Here is an 18,876-nt window from a genome sequence, read left to right as displayed (position 1 = left end):
ACTTGGTGTGTGTGTGTGTATGCATGTATGTGTTTGTGTGTTATTCTCTATAATGCATAATCTCTGTTGCCTCTACAGATCCTGAAGAGAAGACTTGTGTAACCAGGGCTGAAGGGGACCGTTTGTCTCGGACTCTTCTTCAAGAATCCACACAAAAGGTTAGTACATTCAGTATACACAGCATGGTCAAAAACATGCAGAACAGTAGATATGAAAGAATTCTGAATCTGATTCCGATTCCAAAATAGATTTATTGACCTCATGGAGAACTTCATTGTCACAAGTGTAGAGAGGAGTAGGCAGGAGGTAGTTGCAGGTTTAGGACTACTGAGTTTATATATATATATATATGTATATATATATATATATATATATATATATATATATATATATATATATATATATATACAGTACTGTGCAAAAGTTTCAGGCAGGTGTGAAAAAATGCTGTAAATAAAAATGCTTTCAAAAGTAGACCTGTTAATAGATTATATTTATCAATGAACTAAATGCAAAGTGAGTGAAGAGAAGAACAATCTAAATCAAATCCATATTTGGTGTGACCACCCTTTGCCTTCATAACAGCATCAATTCTTCTAGGTACACTTTCACAAAGTCTGGGATTTTGTTGGCATATAGTCAGGTGTATGATTAAACAATTATACCAAACAGGTGCTAATGATCATCAATTCAATATGTAGTTTGAAACACAATCATTAACTGAAACAGAAACAGCTGTGTAGGAGGAATAAAACTGGGTAAGGAACAGCCAAACTCTGTTAACAAGGTGAGGTTGCTGAAGACAGTTTACTGTCAAAATTCATACACCATGACAAGACTGAGCACAGCAATAAGACACAAGGTAGTTATACTGCATCAGCAGGGTCTCTCCCAGGCAGAAATTTCAAGGCAGACAGGGGTTTCCAGATGTGCTGTCCAAGCTCTTTTCAAGAAGCACAAAGAAACGGGCAACGTTGAGGACCGTAGATGCAGTGGTCGGCCAAGGAAACTTACTGCAGCAGATGAAAGACACATCATGCTTACTTCCCTTTGCAATCGGAACAGTGCCATCAGCTCAGAATTGGCAGAAAACAGTGGGACCCTGGTACACCCATCTACTGTCCGGAGAAGTCTGGTCAGAAGTGGCCTTCATGGAAGACTTGCAGCCAAAAATCCATGCCTCTAACGTGGACACAAGGCCAAGCAACTATGCACGAAAACACAGGAACTGGGGTGTAGAAAAATGGCAGCAGGTGCTCTGGACTGATGAGTCAAAATGTGAAATATTTGGTTGTAGCAGAAGTTTGCCGAAGGGCTGGAGAGCGGTACGCCAATGAGTGTCTGCAGGCAACAGTGAAACATGGTGGAGGTTCCTTGCATATTTGGGGCTGCATTTCTGCAAATGGAGTTGGGGATTTAGTGAGAATTAATGGTCTGCTCAATGCTGAGAAGTACAGGCAGATACTTATCCATCATGCAATACCATCAGGGAGGCATCTGATTGGCCCCAGATTTATTATGCAGCATGACGACCCCAAACATACAGCGAAAGTCATTAAGAACTATCTTCAGCGTAAAGAACAAGAAATCATGGAAGTGATGGTATGGCCCCCACAGAGTCCTGATCTCAACATCATCGAGTCTGTCTGGGATTACATGAGAAAAGAGAGAATCACCTGAGGCTCCCTAAATCCACAGAAGAACTGTGGTTAGTTCTCCAAGATGCTTGGGCAACCTACCCGCTGAGTTCCTTCAAAAACTGTGTGCAAGTGTACTTAGAAGAATTGATGCTGTTTTGAAGACAAAGGGTGGTCACACCAAATATTGATTTGATGTCGATTTTTCTTCTGTTCAATCACTTTGCATTTTGTTAATTGATAGATATAAACTATTAACATGTCTATTTTTGAAAGCATTCTTACTTTACAGCATTGTGTGTGTATATATTTAAATAAGCGGGATGAAACCCAAAGACGAGACAAGTCTGGGGTTGATGAGTGAAGGGCGTTTGCCAGAAGCAGGTCCGGCAGCAGCTAGAAGGCGGGCGACGCCAAATGCCTGAGCTGGACAGGAGGGGGAGCCAAAGCAAAGGCTGGTGTGACAGTACCCCCCTGAGGCGCTGCTCCAGCAGCAGTGCTCTGCCGACCTTGGGGACGACCATGGAGACACGGTGCGGGTCGGTCGGGATGACGCCTGTGGAAGTCCCGAATGAGAAAACGGTCCAGGACGTCCCGCGCCGGAACCCAGCACCGCTCTTCGGGGCCGTATCCTCCCAGTCGATCAGGTACTGGTGAGACCCCCCACGGCACCATGAGTCCAACAGGCTGGGGACGGAGTAAGCCGGTGCCCCCTCGATGTCCAAGGGAGGGGGAGGTGCGTCGTGGGATCCAGCACTAGCCAAGGGTCCAGCTGCCACTGGCCTGAGGAGAGATACATGAAATGAGGGTGAGATACGGTAATTGACGGGGAGCTGTAATCTGTTAGTCACCTCATTGACTCTCCTCAGGTCTTTGAACGGCCCCACAAACCGCGGGCTTAGCTTCCGGCAGGGCAGGCGGAGGGGCAGGTCCTTCATAGAAAGCCAGACCCTGTCACTGGGGTGAAAGACCGGGGCCACACTGCAGTGATGATCGGCCTGCGCCTTCTGCTGAAGAACGACGCGTTGGAGACGGGTGTGCGCTGTGTTCCATACCTCCTCGGCACGCTGGAACCAATCGACCACCGCAGGAGCCTCGATCATACTCCGGTGCCTGGGTCAGCTGATAGCCTAGAACACACTGAAAGGGTGTGATGTAAGTGAAGGTGTGACGGAGGGAGTTTTGTGTGTATTCTGTAAAAATCAGAAACTCAGCCCACTCCCCCGGCCGGTTCTGACAGTAACTACGAAGGTACCTACCCAGTTGCTGATTTACCCTTTCCATCTGCCCATTTGATTGGGGACGGTACCCGGAGGTGAGACTGACCGTGACCCCCTCCATGAAGGCCTTCCAGACATGAGAGGTGAACTGAGGACCACGGTCAGACACGATGTCCTCCGGGATCCCGTAGTGCCGGAAGACATGAGAAAGGGAGCCTCTGCGGTCTGCATGGCCGTAGGGAGACCAGGCAGAAGAATCAAACAACAGGCTTTGGAAAACTGGTCCACAACGACCAGGATGGTGGTGTGACCATCTGAGGGGGGAAGGTCTGTGACAAAGTCCATGGAGAGATGGGACCAGGGTCGTTGTGGAACCGGCAGCGGGTGGAGTTTGCCATAGGGGATGTGTCTCTGTGTATTGCTCTGTGGAGGGGCAGGAAGTGGGCAGGTGAAGGCTCCTGTCGCAGGGCTCAACGGACAGTGGGCAGGTGAAGGCTCCTGTCGCAGGGCTCAACGGATGTCCGACGGATGTCCACAATGCGGGACAGGGGTATAATGGGTGTCACTTTCTCCCTCCGATCCTCTGTGTCATGCACCCGGGACAACGCATCGGCCTTGACGTTCTTAGATCCCTTCCGGTAGGAGAGGGTAAAGTCAAACCTGGCGAAGAATAGGGCCCACCTGGCCTGACGCGAGTTCAGTCTCTTCGCTGCTCGAATATACTCTAGGTTCCGGTGGTCCGTCCAAACAAGGAATGGGTGTTGCGCACCCTCCAGCCGTCATGTTTTCAGCGCTTTCTTGATGGCCAGCAACTCACGATCCCCCACGTCGTTGTTCCGCTCCGTGGGAGACAGCTTCCGTGAGTAGAAGGCGCATGGATGGAGTTTAGGTGGCGATCCACTGCGTTGGGAGAGAACAGCCCCTACTCCAACCTCGGAGGCGTCCACCTCCACGATGAAGGGCAGAGACGGGTCAGGATGAGCCAGAACAAGTGCATTCATAAAACGTTCCTTGAGTGCACGGAAGGCTTCGTTGGCCTCCCCAGGAGGGAGGTAAGAGGGGCCACCACTGTGCTGAAACCCCTAATAATGCGCCTGAAATAGTTGGCAAAATCTAGGAAGTACTGTACCGCCTTTATGTTGGATGGAACAGGCCACGACCGTGCTGCACTGACCCTCTGCTCTTCCATCTTCACTCCCGCCGTGGATATCCGATAGCCCAGGAAGGAGACTGCCTGCTGGAAGAAAAGGCACTTCTCCGCCTTGGTGTACAGGTGATGCCCTATCAACCTCTCCAAAATGGGCCTGACATGGGAGACATGTTGCTCGCGTGTAGTGGAGTACACCAAGATGTCATCTATGTACACCACTACACAGCAACCCAACATTTCTCTAAACACCTCGTTAATGAAGGATTGAAACCCCGAGGGTGCATTTGTCAAGCAGTAGGGCATTACCCTGTATCCATAGTGCCCGGTGCTGGTGCGGTCTTCCATTCATCCCCCTTTCTGATGCACACCAGGTTGTAGGCACTGGGTAAATCCATTTTGGTAAAGCACTGAGCGGCGTGCATCTGTTCGATCACAGTGGGTATGCGAGGCAGGGGATAACTGAATTTAATAGTTGCCTTATTCAATGTCCGGTAATCAATACAGGGGCGGACACCTCCGTCCTTCTTCTTCACAAAAAATAAGCTGGAGGAGGCCAGAGAGGTGGACGGTCTCTGCATGCGAGAGAGGGTAGATGTGCCCCCGCGGGAGGGTAGAACCAGGCAGTAGGTCGATAGTGCAATCCCATGGGCGATGAGGGGGCTGGCACTTGGCACGAGTGTTTGAAAAAGCCACCTGTAGGTCCCGGTATTCCTCCGGGATAGGGATGTGGGTCACCTGGTCCAGACTTTCCAAGGAGTTGGCACAGATAGACAGAGAGACACTTACCCCGACACTCCTGTGACCAACCCAACAACTTCCTCTCTGTCCACGATATCCTGGGGTTATGCAACTGTAACCAGGGGAAACCTAAAACTACGGGGTGTGCAGGAGAGTCTAAGATGAGGAAAGTGATACATTCATGGTGGTTGTGAGCAACTGTGAGGGAAATGGGAATCGAGGTCTGGCACACCAGTCCTGTTCCTAGGGGACGGTTGTCTAGGGCAAGGACTGGGATAGGGGGTTTTAAAGGGACTAGAGGAAGGCGTAATGATAAGGCCACTGGCCGGTCTAGGAAATTGCCTACAGAACCTGAGTCCACTAGGGAAGGACTCAGTGGGGGGCCAGGATAGTCCGGGAAGGTGACAGGAAGGAGGACGGGCTGGGTGGATAGAGAGGAGCAAGGCACATCCACGCCTACTTGTGAAGGTGCAGGAGCGCTCCTCGGCCTGTCGCTTCCTCACGTGATTCTCCTTCTGGGACAGGTGTTCCAGGGGTAGTCTGACTCCCCGCAAAAGGAGCAGAGACCCTGTTGACGGTGGTGTTGACGTTCCTCTGGAGGAAGGTGCGTCGTGCCCACCTCCATGGGCTCAGTCTCGCTGGAGGTTTCTGGGAGAGACCCGAACCCCAGGATGGGCAACGACAGGCAAGCAGGAAATTATCCAGGCGGATAGCCATGGCGATGAGCTGGTCCAGCGTGAGGTCTGGACGTCCGCCTGTAGTCCACTGCGGAAAACCATCAACAGGGCCTAGTCGTTCCAGCCTGTGGACACAGCCACCGTCTGGAAATCCAGAGCGTACTCAGACACTGTCTGAGACACTGGACTCCTGGCATAGACGGAGGAGACGCTCTCCTCCCTCTCGGGCCTCTGTAGGGTATTCGAATACGGCATGGAAGAGTTGGGTAAAGCGCTCATAGGACTGCACTTCTGGTCCGTCCCTCTCCCAGACGGTGTGCGCCCACTCCAGAGCCCAGCCTGTCAGCACCGAGATCACCAAGGCCATCTTGTCCCTCTCGGAGGCCGTCCCAGCATGACGGGTAAGGAGGAGGTCACACTGCAGGAGAAACTCCCTACAGTGAGCTGGGGTCCCGTCTAACTGCTCCGGGAGGGGCAGGTGAATGTTTCTGATCTGACTGGGTGATGTAGATGGTGGTGGGGTGGCTGGAACGACCGCGGGGAGCTGGGAAGGTGATGGTGGAGCCTGCAGCTGGCGTACGGTCCCCAGCACCTCGTCCTTGGCTAACCCGAGGTGCTCCAGGCACGAGTCGTGGTGGGGGAGCTTCACTCCTATAGCAGAGAGGTCGGGATGTCCTGCTGCTTCCTATTCTCTAGGGTCGGTCATTGTGTCACAAGTGTAGAGAGGAGTAGGCAAGAGGCAGTCACAGGTTTAGAACTACTGAGTTTATTAAAGCACTATATATATAAAAGCGGGACGAAACCCAAAGTGCAAAATAATAAAGTACTCAGGAAATAGTAGGAGAGATTCCTCTCAGGAAAATGTGTGACATTCATTCTAAAACTTAACATACATAACTTGCATAACCTGCCACATGCTGCTTTTCCATTGTATTTAGAACAAATCAGATTAGGAGAAATAATAATACCTGTTGCATAATAATACCTGACCGTATAGCTAACGTTGTCCTCTCAAACAAAGAGAGTCATAGTTTCCTGTCTTTGTTGGTATTGTATTGGGTTCCTTGCACCTGTCTTGACCTGGTGCAATGACAGTCTTGTCCCCAAGGTCCTATTGTCCTACTGTAAGCAGGTGTCAGCTGATATGACCCACTGGATTTTGAACCCAAGTTGTCTGAGTGCCACAAGACTGTGTTAGCCCTCTGAACTAAACCTGAGGAGGCATTAGTTTAGGGGTCTTCAGGTCTCAGGTAAGGTTACTCACCATGTAAGCGTTACATATGCTAGGGGCTCATAACCCCAGTACTCAGGCCAAAACTAGTGTAGTGCAGGGTAAACAGTTTACACCCCTTTTTTTTTATTTTGCGCCCACATTTACACACCTATGCCGAAAAATGCATTGACAGTATAGGAAACGTTACTTTATTCACTGTGAATGGCGATCAGCGTTTACCCACCTATTTTTTTACCACTACATCACTGGCCAAAACATATTGTAGCCTAATGTACTCCAGCCGTTGGGGAGTATATAAGCTCATGGGCTGTTTTCATTGTCCCCCCCCCCCCCCCCACATGAAGGATCAGTCCAGTCTATTTATTAAGTGGAACTGGCAGGATTGGGGGGGGCAATGTTTTTCCAATATGGAGGGAAAACCATGGTGTAAGCGATACTGCTCTGGCCTGCATGGCTGGACCACCTGGGTAGGTCGTCTAAAAAGGGGAAAACCTCTGAAACAATAAGCACAATAATCACCGTTGACTGTCACTGGCCTGGGCAGAGAAGACAGAGGAGAGAAGAGGATAGGGAGGTTTCAGAGGGTGTCAGGGGTTCACTTCCTGTTATCTTCCTGTTATCTGGAGCCTGTTTTGGTGCTGACTCTCTGATCTCTCTGCGTACAGGATCAGAGATACAGCCTTTAGGTTTCTATAGGGGATAAATGTTATCAATCAGGTTCAAAAGGTTGTTATCTTTTTAGTCTTAGTTATTATCTGGGAGATTTTTTGCGATGACATCGATGTGGGTTCTTCAGTGGTTCACCCCAGGAGCACCACAGAAACAGTTTTTATGTATTTGGTGTGTGTGTGTGTGTGTGCACGTGCATGTTTTTATGTACCTTGGTATCTTCCACAGAGGTAGTTGTTCATATGAGTACCTCTCACTGGTGGATCACTCATGTGTACAGTAGGAGAGGAGTAGGTAGAGGGCCTCCTGAGTGGCGCAGCGGTCTAAGGCACCGCAATGCTTGAGGCGTCACTACAGACCTGGGTTTGATCCCAGGCAGTGTCACAACCAGACGTTACCGGGAGTCCCATAGGGCGACGCACAATTGGCCCAGCGCTGTCCAGGTTAGGGGAGGGTTTGGCTGGGGGGACTTTACTTGGCTCATCGTGCTCTAGCGACTCCTTGTGGAGGGCTGGGCATCTGCAGGCTGACTTCGATCGTCAGTTGAACGGTGTTTCCTCTGACATTGGTGTTTCTGGCTTCCGGGTGTTAAGAAGCTCAGTTTGGCAGGTCGTGTTTCGGAGGACGCATGACTCAACCTTCGCCTCTCCTGAGCCCGTTGCAGCAATGAGACAAGATCTTAATTGGATATGATGCAATTGGGGAGAAAAAGTGTGGTAAAAGACAAAAAACAGAGGAGTAGGTAGACGTTGATCCTCATGTGTAGTATTAGAGGAGTAGATAGAAGTTGATCCTCATGTGTAGTATTAGAGTAGGTAGAAGTTGATCCTCATGTGCAGTATTAGAGGAGTAGGTAGAAGTTGATCCTCATGTGTAGTATTAGAGGAGTAGGTAGAAGTTGATCCTCATGTGCAGTATTAGAGTAGGTAGAAGTTGATCCTCATGTGCAGTATTAGAGGAGTAGGTAGAAGTTGATCCTCATGTGTAGTATTAGAGTAGGTAGAAGTTGATCCTCATGTGCAGTATTAGAGGAGTAGGTAGAAGTTGATCCTCATGTGTAGTATTAGAGTAGGTAGAAGTTGATCCTCATGTGTAGTATTAGAGTAGGTAGAAGTTGATCCTCATGTGCAGTATTAGAGGAGTAGGTAGAAGTTGATCCTCATGTGCAGTATTAGAGGAGTAGGTAGAAGTTGATCCTCATGTGCAGTATTAGAGGAGTAGGTAGAAGTTGATCCTCATGTGCAGTATTAGAGGAGTAGGTAGAAGTTAATCCTCATGTGTAGTATTAGAGGAGTAGGTAGAAGTTGATCCTCATGTGTAGTATTAGAGTAGGTAGAAGTTGATCCTCATGTGCAGTATTAGAGGAGTAGGTAGAAGTTGATCCTCATGTGCAGTATTAGAGTAGGTAGAAGTTGATCCTCATGTGCAGTATTAGAGGAGTAGGTAGAAGTTGATCCTCATGTGTAGTATTAGAGGAGTAGGTAGAAGTTGATCCTCATGTGTAGTATTAGAGGAGTAGGTAGAAGTTGATCCTCATGTGCAGTATTAGAGGAGTAGGTAGAAGTTAATCCTCATGTGTAGTATTAGAGGAGTAGGTAGAAGTTGATCCTCATGTGTAGTATTAGAGTAGGTAGAAGTTGATCCTCATGTGCAGTATTAGAGGAGTAGATAGAAGTTGATCCTCATGTGTAGTATTAGAATAGGTAGAAGTTGATCCTCATGTGCAGTATTAGAGGAGTAGGTAGAAGTTGATCCTCATGTGTAGTATTAGAGGAGTAGGTAGAAGTTGATCCTCATGTGTAGTATTAGAGGAGTAGGTAGAAGTTGATCCTCATGTGCAGTATTAGAGGAGTAGATAGAAGTTGATCCTCATGTGCAGTATTAGAGGAGTAGGTAGAAGTTGATCCTCATGTGCAGTATTAGAGGAGTAGATAGAAGTTGATCCTCATGTGTAGTATTAGAGTAGGTAGAAGTTGATCCTCATGTGCAGTATTAGAGGAGTAGGTAGAAGTTGATCCTCATGTGCAGTATTAGAGTAGGTAGAAGTGAGTGAGCTTGTGAGGGAGATATGAGTCTCCAGCTTCAGTGATTTTTGCAGTTCGTTCCAGTCATTGGCAGCAGAGAACTGGAAGGAAAGTTGGCCAAACGAGGAATTGGCTTTGGGGGTGACCAGTGAGATATACCTGCTGGAGCGCGTGCTACGGGTGGGTGCTGCTATGGTGACCAGTGAGCTGAGATAAGGCGGTGCTTTACCTAGCAAAGACTTCTAGATGACCTGGAGCCAGTGAGTTTGGCGACGAGTATGAAGCGAGGGCCAGCCAACGGGAGCATACAGGTCGCAGTGGTGGGTAGTATATGGGGCTTTGGTGACAAAACGGATGGCACTGTGATAGACTGCATCCAATTTGTTGAGTAGAGTGTTGGAGGCTATTTTGTAAATGACATATCGCCGAAGTCGAGGATCGGTAGGATAGTCAGTTGTACGAGGGTATGTTTGGCAGCATGAGTGAAGGATGCTTTGTTGCGAAATAGGAAGCCGATTCTAGATGTAATTTTGGATTGGAGATGCTTAATGTGAGTCTGGAAGGAAAGTTACAGTCTAACCAGACACCTAGGTATTTGTAGTTGTCCACATATTCTAAGTCAGAACCATCCAGAGCAGTGATGCTTTGGTGTTGTGTAACATGGATGGGACAGGTGGATGTGTGTGCGTGTGTCAGACACTAGAATGAGAGCAGTAGAGGTATTCACCTGAGGGTGTGACTGTTACACTGTTCTCTTTGACTCCAGGTGAAAACCCTGTCACATCTAAGTTACCCCCGAAACCAGCCAGACAATACCTACACACGTCTACATCTTTCACTTTCTCACCTTCTCTTTCTCTCCTCAGTTCCACTTTTCTTTCTACCTCCCTCCTCATCTTTCTACATCTTTACCCTCCCCCCTTAATGTGTTTAGCTGTGAGCGGGAAGGGTTGCTGGGATCAGAGGTAATATCACTTGATACTCTAATTATTCTAGGAAAGCTGAGATTCTTAGCCAGTGTACTCCCCCATACCTCTGCGGACCAGGGAGTGCTTACTGTTGATTGGAACAGAGTATAAGATTTTCCTGGGAGTGCACACACACACACACACACACACACACACACACACACACACACACACACACACACACACACACACACACACACACACACACACACACACACACACACACACACACACACACACACATAGTCCCAGGTCAGACCTGAGGGCCATTGGTGTAAAGCATCCAGCCAGGTTTCCAGCTAGCAGGAAGTCCATAGTGTTCTGTGCTGTGGAGCTCAGTGGGAGAGTTGGTTACCCTCAGGCCAGTTGGTTTGGATTAAACTGCTGTCACCCCCTGGTCAGGACACAACCCCTCCAGAACAATATTAATCTACCCTGCCTCCCTGTAGGGAAACAGGCCTTCACAGAGGATTTGGACTTTCCTTTCCCCATTCCATTCTGCGGTCGTTGGAAGGGCTAAGATGGGGCTGGAAATGGTTAAGTATAATGGGAACAGTGTTAAGGCCTACAGAGCCTGTTGGTCAGTGGGAAATGGGGTTTTAAGACCTTACCGAAAAGCAGTGTTTTGGTTGTCAGTGTTTGGGTGTTGAATAGTTTCCTGATCTCTCCTGCTCTTTGTGAGAGCTGCTGTATACGCCGGAGGGTGTTATCTGGTTTTTTTTGGTTGCTTTTCTCCACTTCTTTAGTGTGTGTGTGTTTGTGTCTCTGTGTGTGTGTGTGTCCTACAATCCTCTCCAATGAGAATCAGTATCACCTTTATTCACCAAGTATATTTACACATACTCAGAATTTTATGTAACCCTCTCACCAGGCTTGAATTTGACTCTCACGATATTGCCTTACTTAGAATATCTGAACAGCATGGGATATTAGGTGAGAAGGACATCTCCAATAAGAATCTCTACTGTAAACTATCTAGGGTGATGACAACTAGGGGATTCACTTCAGATCGAATGATTATGGATTTTTGTTATTATATAAGGATATGCTTTCCCATGCATTTAAATGAAACCGTAAATGACTCCACCAATGCAGCAGACATAAGGTTCAAGATGTATAGTATCGCATTTTCAATGTACCAAATCAAAAGAAATGAAAATGATGAACCCCAATGATTTTTCACAAGCCATATCCAAATTACTTGCAAAGTTGCTTAAACCCATTGGAGCTAAAAGAAAATGACGACACGCATAAAGTCCCGATGCACCCCACCGTTGTGGTTACTCACTACTCGTAGATATTTCCTCAGCGCCGTGCAGGTGTCCACACAAGATCCATAGCAAGCACAGCTATCAATGCAGACAGTACTCCGTAGCAGCAACAGATATTACCATGGATACGTGAACTCGTTAATCTTCCACAAGCAATTCTCTCCAGGTCACGCACAATGCTAGGCTAACCTCGAGCTGTCAAATACCTCCACTATGCGATGGTAACTTCAGTCTCTACTAAGTCTTTCTTAGCAAAAATAATAACTCTTATCAAATTAGTATTTCTCTTCAAAACTCGGTAGATATGGGTTTTGTTCTATTTTTATCGTCTTCTTTTATCATTTTTCTTCACCCACACTGATAATGTCTCTCCATCTCTCTTTCACCGTCTCTTTTCCCAGGCCTCCTGTTAACCAGGTCAACTCTCCCATTGGCCACTGCTTAACAAAGTTACCTTATTGGTCAAAACTTCAACTTAAAAGTAAACCAACCTATTTACTTGCACATTAAATAAATATTTCTTCAAAATAAATACATTAATGACATTACAAACCAAGACCAATTCGATCACCTTTTAAATCTAATACCAATTAATTATAACAAATAAACTCTATACTTGGTTTTAGCAAGGGTATTACATTTACTTGGTGATATGTTGCTGCTAGTTATAGGCAACATGTAGAGACAGAATACAGACAGTTTAAACAAAGTTTACATACATTATATACAACTAGGTAGAGTGAGCATAGAGCTATAAGAAAATGAGCAGATATACAATATACAGTGGGTATACGGTTGATATACAGTGGGTATACGGTTGATATACAGTGGATGTACACATTTACAGTATCAGTATGAATATCTAAATGCAGAGAGATGAACAGAGTGCAATGCAGTTTAGTGCAGTTATTTTGCGTACAGTTCAGAGATGGCTTGATGCGGTGTGCAGCATAGAGTGCATAGTCCTTTAGTCTCTATGGGCCAGATGGCTGGTTGGTGAGGGCCACAGCCCGGGGGAAGAAACTTTTCAGGTAGCGGGAGGTTTTGCTCATAAGTGAATTTCTAGAGGTGGGGACCAGGTGGGAGGGTTCGTTGATGATCTTTCCTGCACGCTTCCTTGCCCTGGAGCTGTGCAGGACCTCGATGGAGGGAAGGTGGCAGCTGATGACCCTTTCTGGAGACCATTGCACTTTACCCTTGCAGCAGGCAGACTCAGACCCAAACCAGACTATGATAGAGGAGGTGAGGATGGACTCAACGATTGATGCGTAAAACCAGATCAGGTTTGACTGGGAGATGTTGAGTTTTTTCACCTGTCACAAGTAGTCCATCCGCTGGTGTGCCTTCTTGGTGACTTCTGTGATGTTGTCCTCCAACTTGAGGTTGTGGGAGATGATGGTCCACAGGAATTTGAAGGATTCAGCCATGCTAACAGTTGAGCCATCAATATCAAGGGGGAGAGATGGTGGGAGGAGTTTTCTGAAGTCAACCACCATTGCCACGGTTTTGTCTGTGTTGAGTTCCAGGTTATTGCAACTGCACCAGGCCACCAGCCGGTCGACCTCTCCACGGTACATTGACTCATCGCCGTCGGTGATGAGACCGACCAGAGTGGTGTCATCTGCAAACTTGAGTAGTTTGACAGATGCGGTGCTGGAGGTGCAGTCATTGGTGTAGAGTGAGTGAGTAGAGGTGAGAGCATGCATCCTTGCAGCACTCCGGTGTTTCCCCAGCTTCACGTGTTGTGTCCTGTTGGTCAGGAAGTCAGTGATCCACTGACAGATGGAGCTGGACATGTTCAGCTGGAAGTCTTGTAGCAGTTCTGGGATGATGTTATTGAACGCAGAGCTAAAGTCCACAAACAATATATATTTTGGTTATCGAGGTGGCGACGTAGTGTAAGTCAGCCCGTGTTTACAGCGTCGCCCCCCTCCATCGAGACAGTATCCCTGCACATTGTAAATATGGTACTGGAACTGACCATGTATATAGTGCACTTTATCATGCACTTATTTCTAGATCTTGTGTGTTTTTGTTCTACCTTGTTATTTTTAATATTACATTGTTATTGATTACTGCATTGTTGGGGTTAGAGCTTGCAGGAAAAGCATTTCACTGTACTTATGCATGTGACATTAAAACTTGAAACTTGCTGGTTGGCCACACACTTTGACAATGACAGACTTCGATATGTCAGATGGTCTTTGTTTTCCAACAGACTCTTAACCTCCGAGGCGCTGGGCTCGACAGGCTGGCAGTGTTACTGTCAATATAAGAAGACACACACACACACCTGGACCACCCTCCAACTTTCTTTCCTGTACTAGGCTTGAGTATTGATGCCCGGCACCCTTACCCTCATACAATTCAAACACATATACACACGAGGGAGGAAAGAGGGGGAGGAACAGAAAAGGAAAGGTGTTGAGACCTCTGTGACGGGTGGATCCCACCGCTGCCCGTCAGCTGAGAAAACACCTGGGAGAGTTGAGCTCCCCCTCGCTTTCTCTCCCTCTTTCCTCCTCTCTTTCCTCTGTTTCCCACGGTCTGAAGCAGTACAGAGACTCCGTCACCTTCAACACAGTACTGTGTTTACGACTCCTCAGACCTTAGTACATTAACAGATACACCCATGACACTGTATCTGCTCCTAACAGTGCTAGACAGTCACTACACTCAGCCCAGGACACCTAACTATCTTAGGTGCTAATGGGGTTGCCGACTGCTGAAGTTGAAGTATTGCTTTTGCCTGTTTAGTTTGCATTGTGAGTCCAGTAGTTTTAAATTCCAACAGGAATGCTGAAGACAAGGAACCTAAGAGGTGCTGAATGGATGGACAGATGTATAGATGGATGGTTTATTTTTCAGGGGAAGTTTGTTTTGTCCTTCCGATGGCTTTTCAAGGCTGTTGTTATGTAATGCTGGAATGTCTACTAGTGAAGGAATCATTCAGGTAGTCCTAAGCTTTATTACAGACGTGCTCTGTAGGATAACATTCAGTTATCTAACTTCTACATAAGCTCCTCTCGCTATCCCTTCTTCATGACTGAAAGACCTTTCCAGATATTTACTGTTCTAGGCCTTTTTCTATCAGTGTTTCACTATGGGGGATTTGGACTGAAATCCTCATCCATGAAATCATGAAATAAGATCCCTGCAGACTGGGCTGTAGGTTATATGATACATTAAACTCGGTGGACACGCCTATCCCCAGAGCAGGGTTTCCGTTAGCTGGTAATAGCCGGCTTTTGGCCATTTTTTTTTTTTAAGTGATAAATGTAATTAGCACCAGCCAATTGACCGGGAGAAGAAAATTAATCCCATCGTGAAATAATGCTTTTTGGCCTATTCATTGATGAAAATACCAGTTGATGGGAATACATTTAACTGGTCATGCTTATCGGTCTATGGGTTAATTCGCATAATTGAGTGGAATTAAATTGCCGTGTGTGTATATTTGTTATGTAGCTTATCTTATTTATCACACGCGTACAGTGTACAGATACAAAGCCTTTGAGCAGGAAATATGTCAGACAGCACTTTTATAAGCCCAATCATTGCGCAACAATTCTAAATTAAATTAAAAATGTTTTTTTGCCACGATTAAAAAGAGCTACTATTTTTATTTCTCAACTGGTAATTGAAGGATGCTTCCCATTCACCATTCAAATGCATAGGCAACAGAAGGAAGGCTTCATCCGTGTGTCACACACCACTTTGCAATGAGCTGGAGGCAGTGTGCGTTGTGAAAACATAGCTACTTAATTGTTTGAAACCTGAACGTTTTTGAAAATATTGAGGCATGTTTTACCTTGCTTTAAAATAGCCTACGCAAAATCCTACCATATCTGCGGAAGCAATTATTGTATTATTTCATATGCCATTGAAACCAGTAGCCTATTTCTCTCATGTTCTATTGGTTTTCAACTTTATTTCATTGTCTGCTAGCCAAATGCACATTCCCACATAGGCTATTGCCTTGTGTGCATTGCTGCGCAAATAATGTTAAGAAATAATCTTTTTGCCATATTTTAAGCTAAACGTTCTGATCTGTTGCTTTTTTACATCTTTTTTTATGGATCCTAGGCCTACTGGTTGTATGAATTTGGGATCTATTGTCCCACAACTGTCCCAGAGTCTGTCTGGGCTATTTCTTTCTCGACAAGCTGACCAATAGAATAGGTAAACTTATCTACTATGGGGGAGAGTAGATTGACATAGGCTCATAGGCGGCGCTTTCCCTAAGTAAATTGAATTAAATTGACAAAATGATATACCCTAATTAACCTGCTCTTGTCTATACAGAAATAAATACAACCATTCAAAATAGGCTACTAAAGCATGATTTGGCCACAGAGGATCATTAGCTTTTAATTTGTTTTAAATCGCATTGCCTGCGGTCGGCAAATACCAAATAGATGATTGTTGAGTTGCGACTGTCAGTGAAAAGTAAAGAGGCCCAGCCAGGAATATCGCAATATTTCAAAATGAATTGTGGTAAAACATTGTTTGAAAAGCAAATGGCTTTGACAATGAAAAGACTCTAATCTGTCTTTTAGTTATCAACATTCTCAGCTTAATTGAGCGAACAATAGTAGGCATATAGCCTATCTTATTGGCGCCAGCGGAGAGCATCGGCCATATCTCCGGTGAGTGCGCACTGCACATATTCACTCTTTATTATTATTGGGTCAGTGCCACTTAAAAGTTTGTTTTTGGACAGTAATTTCCTCCTCCAGTTTAGATGGACGCCATGTTATATTGCTGTCTCCCCTTCTCATAGGCCTATTATATGGACAAAGTCGTTTTTATTGATCTTTTTGTCAGTATCAGCAGAGTAGGCTACCCTGTCATTTTTTGTATTAAAAACGATTCTGCTGTCTTCAGTCGTATAAAGTGTAGTAGAAATGCATGAAATGTGTTTTTCCAACCAAAGAAAGAAGAAACCTATCTGATATAGCCCATAGTCCAGGCCTCTATCCATGCATTGAACAGTCTTTTTGGCGAATAGGGATTGAGTTATATTATTAGCCTAAATACGACTATCCAATCTACTCATCACATAAGGAATAGTAGACTATTGTAAGCGCTGTCGGAAGAGAGAGTAGACCAAGGTGCAGCGGAGTTAGTGTTCATCTTGAAATTTAATTAGAACAAAGAGAACACTACAAAAATGAACGAAACACAACAGCAAAACAGTCCTGTTAGGAAACACTCTAAACAGAAACAATCCCCCACAAAACCCAAAGGAAAAAACAGGCTCCTTATGTGTGACTCCCAATCAGCAACAACGAACTACAGCTGTGCCTGATTGGGAGCCACACACGGCCCAAAACAAAGAAATACAAAAACATAGAAAAATGAACATAGAACGCCGACCCAATGTAACACCCTGGCCTAACCAAAATAAAGAACAAAAACCCCTCTCTATGGCCAGGGCGTTACAACTATCTTACATAAGTCTGAAAATGTGATAATGCATGGAATGCTTTATTATTAAGATGCATTTTTATGGTGAAAATGAGCTTCCCCAAACTTGAAACAGACACGCCGCCTATGCGTAGGCTAGAGATATTGCTTTTTGTTACTCATCTTATTGGCTGAGGAAAAGTACATATGGACAGTTAGTGCGCGGTAAGGACACACGTCATTGCATCCTCGACATGCCTGTTCTGTTAACATGATCTACCATAATCTAAATGGGATTTCTGTCATTCTGAGCACCGTGGGTAGACACCCTAATCAGGTTATACACTAAATGCATATGGGTCCGCAAATGTCTCAAATGTCCGGTAAATTAAAAAGCTGCTGGTCAAATGTCCGGCGCCACATTTTCATAACGGAAAACCCTGCCCCAGAGCATCATTACCATCTGTGTGTGTGTGTGTGTGTGTGTGTGTGTGTGTGTGTGTGTGTGTGTGTGTGTGTGTGTGTGTGTGTGTGTGTGTGTGTGTGTGTGTGTGTGTGTGGTGTGTGTGTTTGTGCATATGCATGCACATCTTTACCATATTACTCCTCCATCTGTGTGTGGACTCAGATATGCAGGCGTGGCCTTGGAATGGCCAGATGGCTATTTTCTCTCTCCCAAGAGTATGATCGAAGTGTGTGTGTGTGTGTGTGTGTGTGTGTGTGTGTGTGTGTGTGTGGGTGCGTGCGTGCGTGCGTGCGTGCGTGCGTGCGTGCGTGCGTGCGTGCGTGTGTGTGTCTGTGTGTGTGTGTAATCGTCAAGGTCTGGTTGCATGTAGAGGATGCCAGTGGATCCATTTATCATTGTACAGTATATTTGGCAACTTTGGGCCCCAATAGTCCTCAACTGCTAACATACAGTACTGTATACTATCTTGTATACTATCCTGTATAGGCTGCTTGGAGATATCAACACTCAGTCCAGACCTCAGTGTTGTGGCCCCCCAGGAGTACCAGTGTAATAGAATAGTCTCAGAGTAGAGTGGGTTGTCATTAGTATTACTTTTCCTAACTGGAAACTCCATATCAGAGTCTTTCCATCTTCTTTCCATCTGCCCATCTTTCCAGATTCTTTCCGTGTGTCTGTCCATCAGATTCCACTGGGATTTTATGGGGGGGGGGGGGGGGACTCTGGATAACCTCACTACGCTGGCTGGAGATGCACATGCATGCACGCACATACACTCACACACACACACACACACACACACACATACACACACACATACACACACATACACACACTCACACATACACACACACAGGCACTACACTGATCTAAAACACATGTGGACGGGTATAAACTGCATGGAGTCATATGTGAAGCACGTCTGGAGATCTGGCGTGTCGGGGGGTCCAAGGAGAGGGTTGGGAAATCCTGGTCTACATTGACTGCTTCCTTTCTTTGTCTCACTATATTGCTATATAGTTATTCCAGGGAGCAAAGTCAGCAAACTGCATTGATCTGGTCAGCCTGTTGTCTAGCAACCTGTTTTCTCTTTTGTCTTTATCTTTCCTAAGAGCTCATCCCTTCTCTCCTGGTCTGCTTAGATCTATGTGATACTATTGATTGGTCTGTGTCAGGAAAGACAAACGACCCGCCCTCTGTGGCCGTGTGTGTGTGTGTGTGTGTGTGTGTGTGTGTGTGTGTGTGTGTGTGTGTGTGTGTGTGTGTGTGTGTGTGTGTGTGTGTGTGTGTGTGTGTGTGTGTGTGTGTGTGTGTGTGTGTGTGTGTGTGTGTGTGTGTGTGTGTGTGTGTGTGTGTGTGTGTGGATGGACATTTTAACGTCAGCAAGCTAAAATAAAACGAGCAGAGGGGGAA

The 18,876-nt window shown here is 46.1% G+C and overlaps 1 protein-coding gene across 6 annotated transcripts in view; it reads left to right on the top strand.

Annotated features, from left to right (window-relative positions):
- LOC106568131 (LHFPL tetraspan subfamily member 2) overlaps positions 1-18,876 on the top strand; it is an 82,100-nt gene that overhangs the window by 33,336 nt on the left and 29,888 nt on the right. For 5 of the 6 annotated variants that reach the window (XM_045692146.2, XM_014138166.3, XM_082955587.1 and 2 more), the window contains one exon: positions 79-158. The exons of the other annotated variant lie outside the window; for it this stretch is intronic. The gene's annotated coding sequence lies outside the window, so the exon portion shown is untranslated. The remainder of the gene's footprint in view (positions 1-78; positions 159-18,876) is intronic. 6 annotated transcript variants of the gene reach the window in all.

This window comes from Salmo salar, chromosome 01 (genome assembly GCF_965601325.2).
Source record: "Salmo salar chromosome 01, fSalSal1, whole genome shotgun sequence".
NCBI lineage: Eukaryota > Metazoa > Chordata > Actinopteri > Salmoniformes > Salmonidae > Salmo > Salmo salar.
Note: the sequence above shows the minus strand (reverse complement) of the source record. Positions and strands in the feature narration are given on the sequence as shown.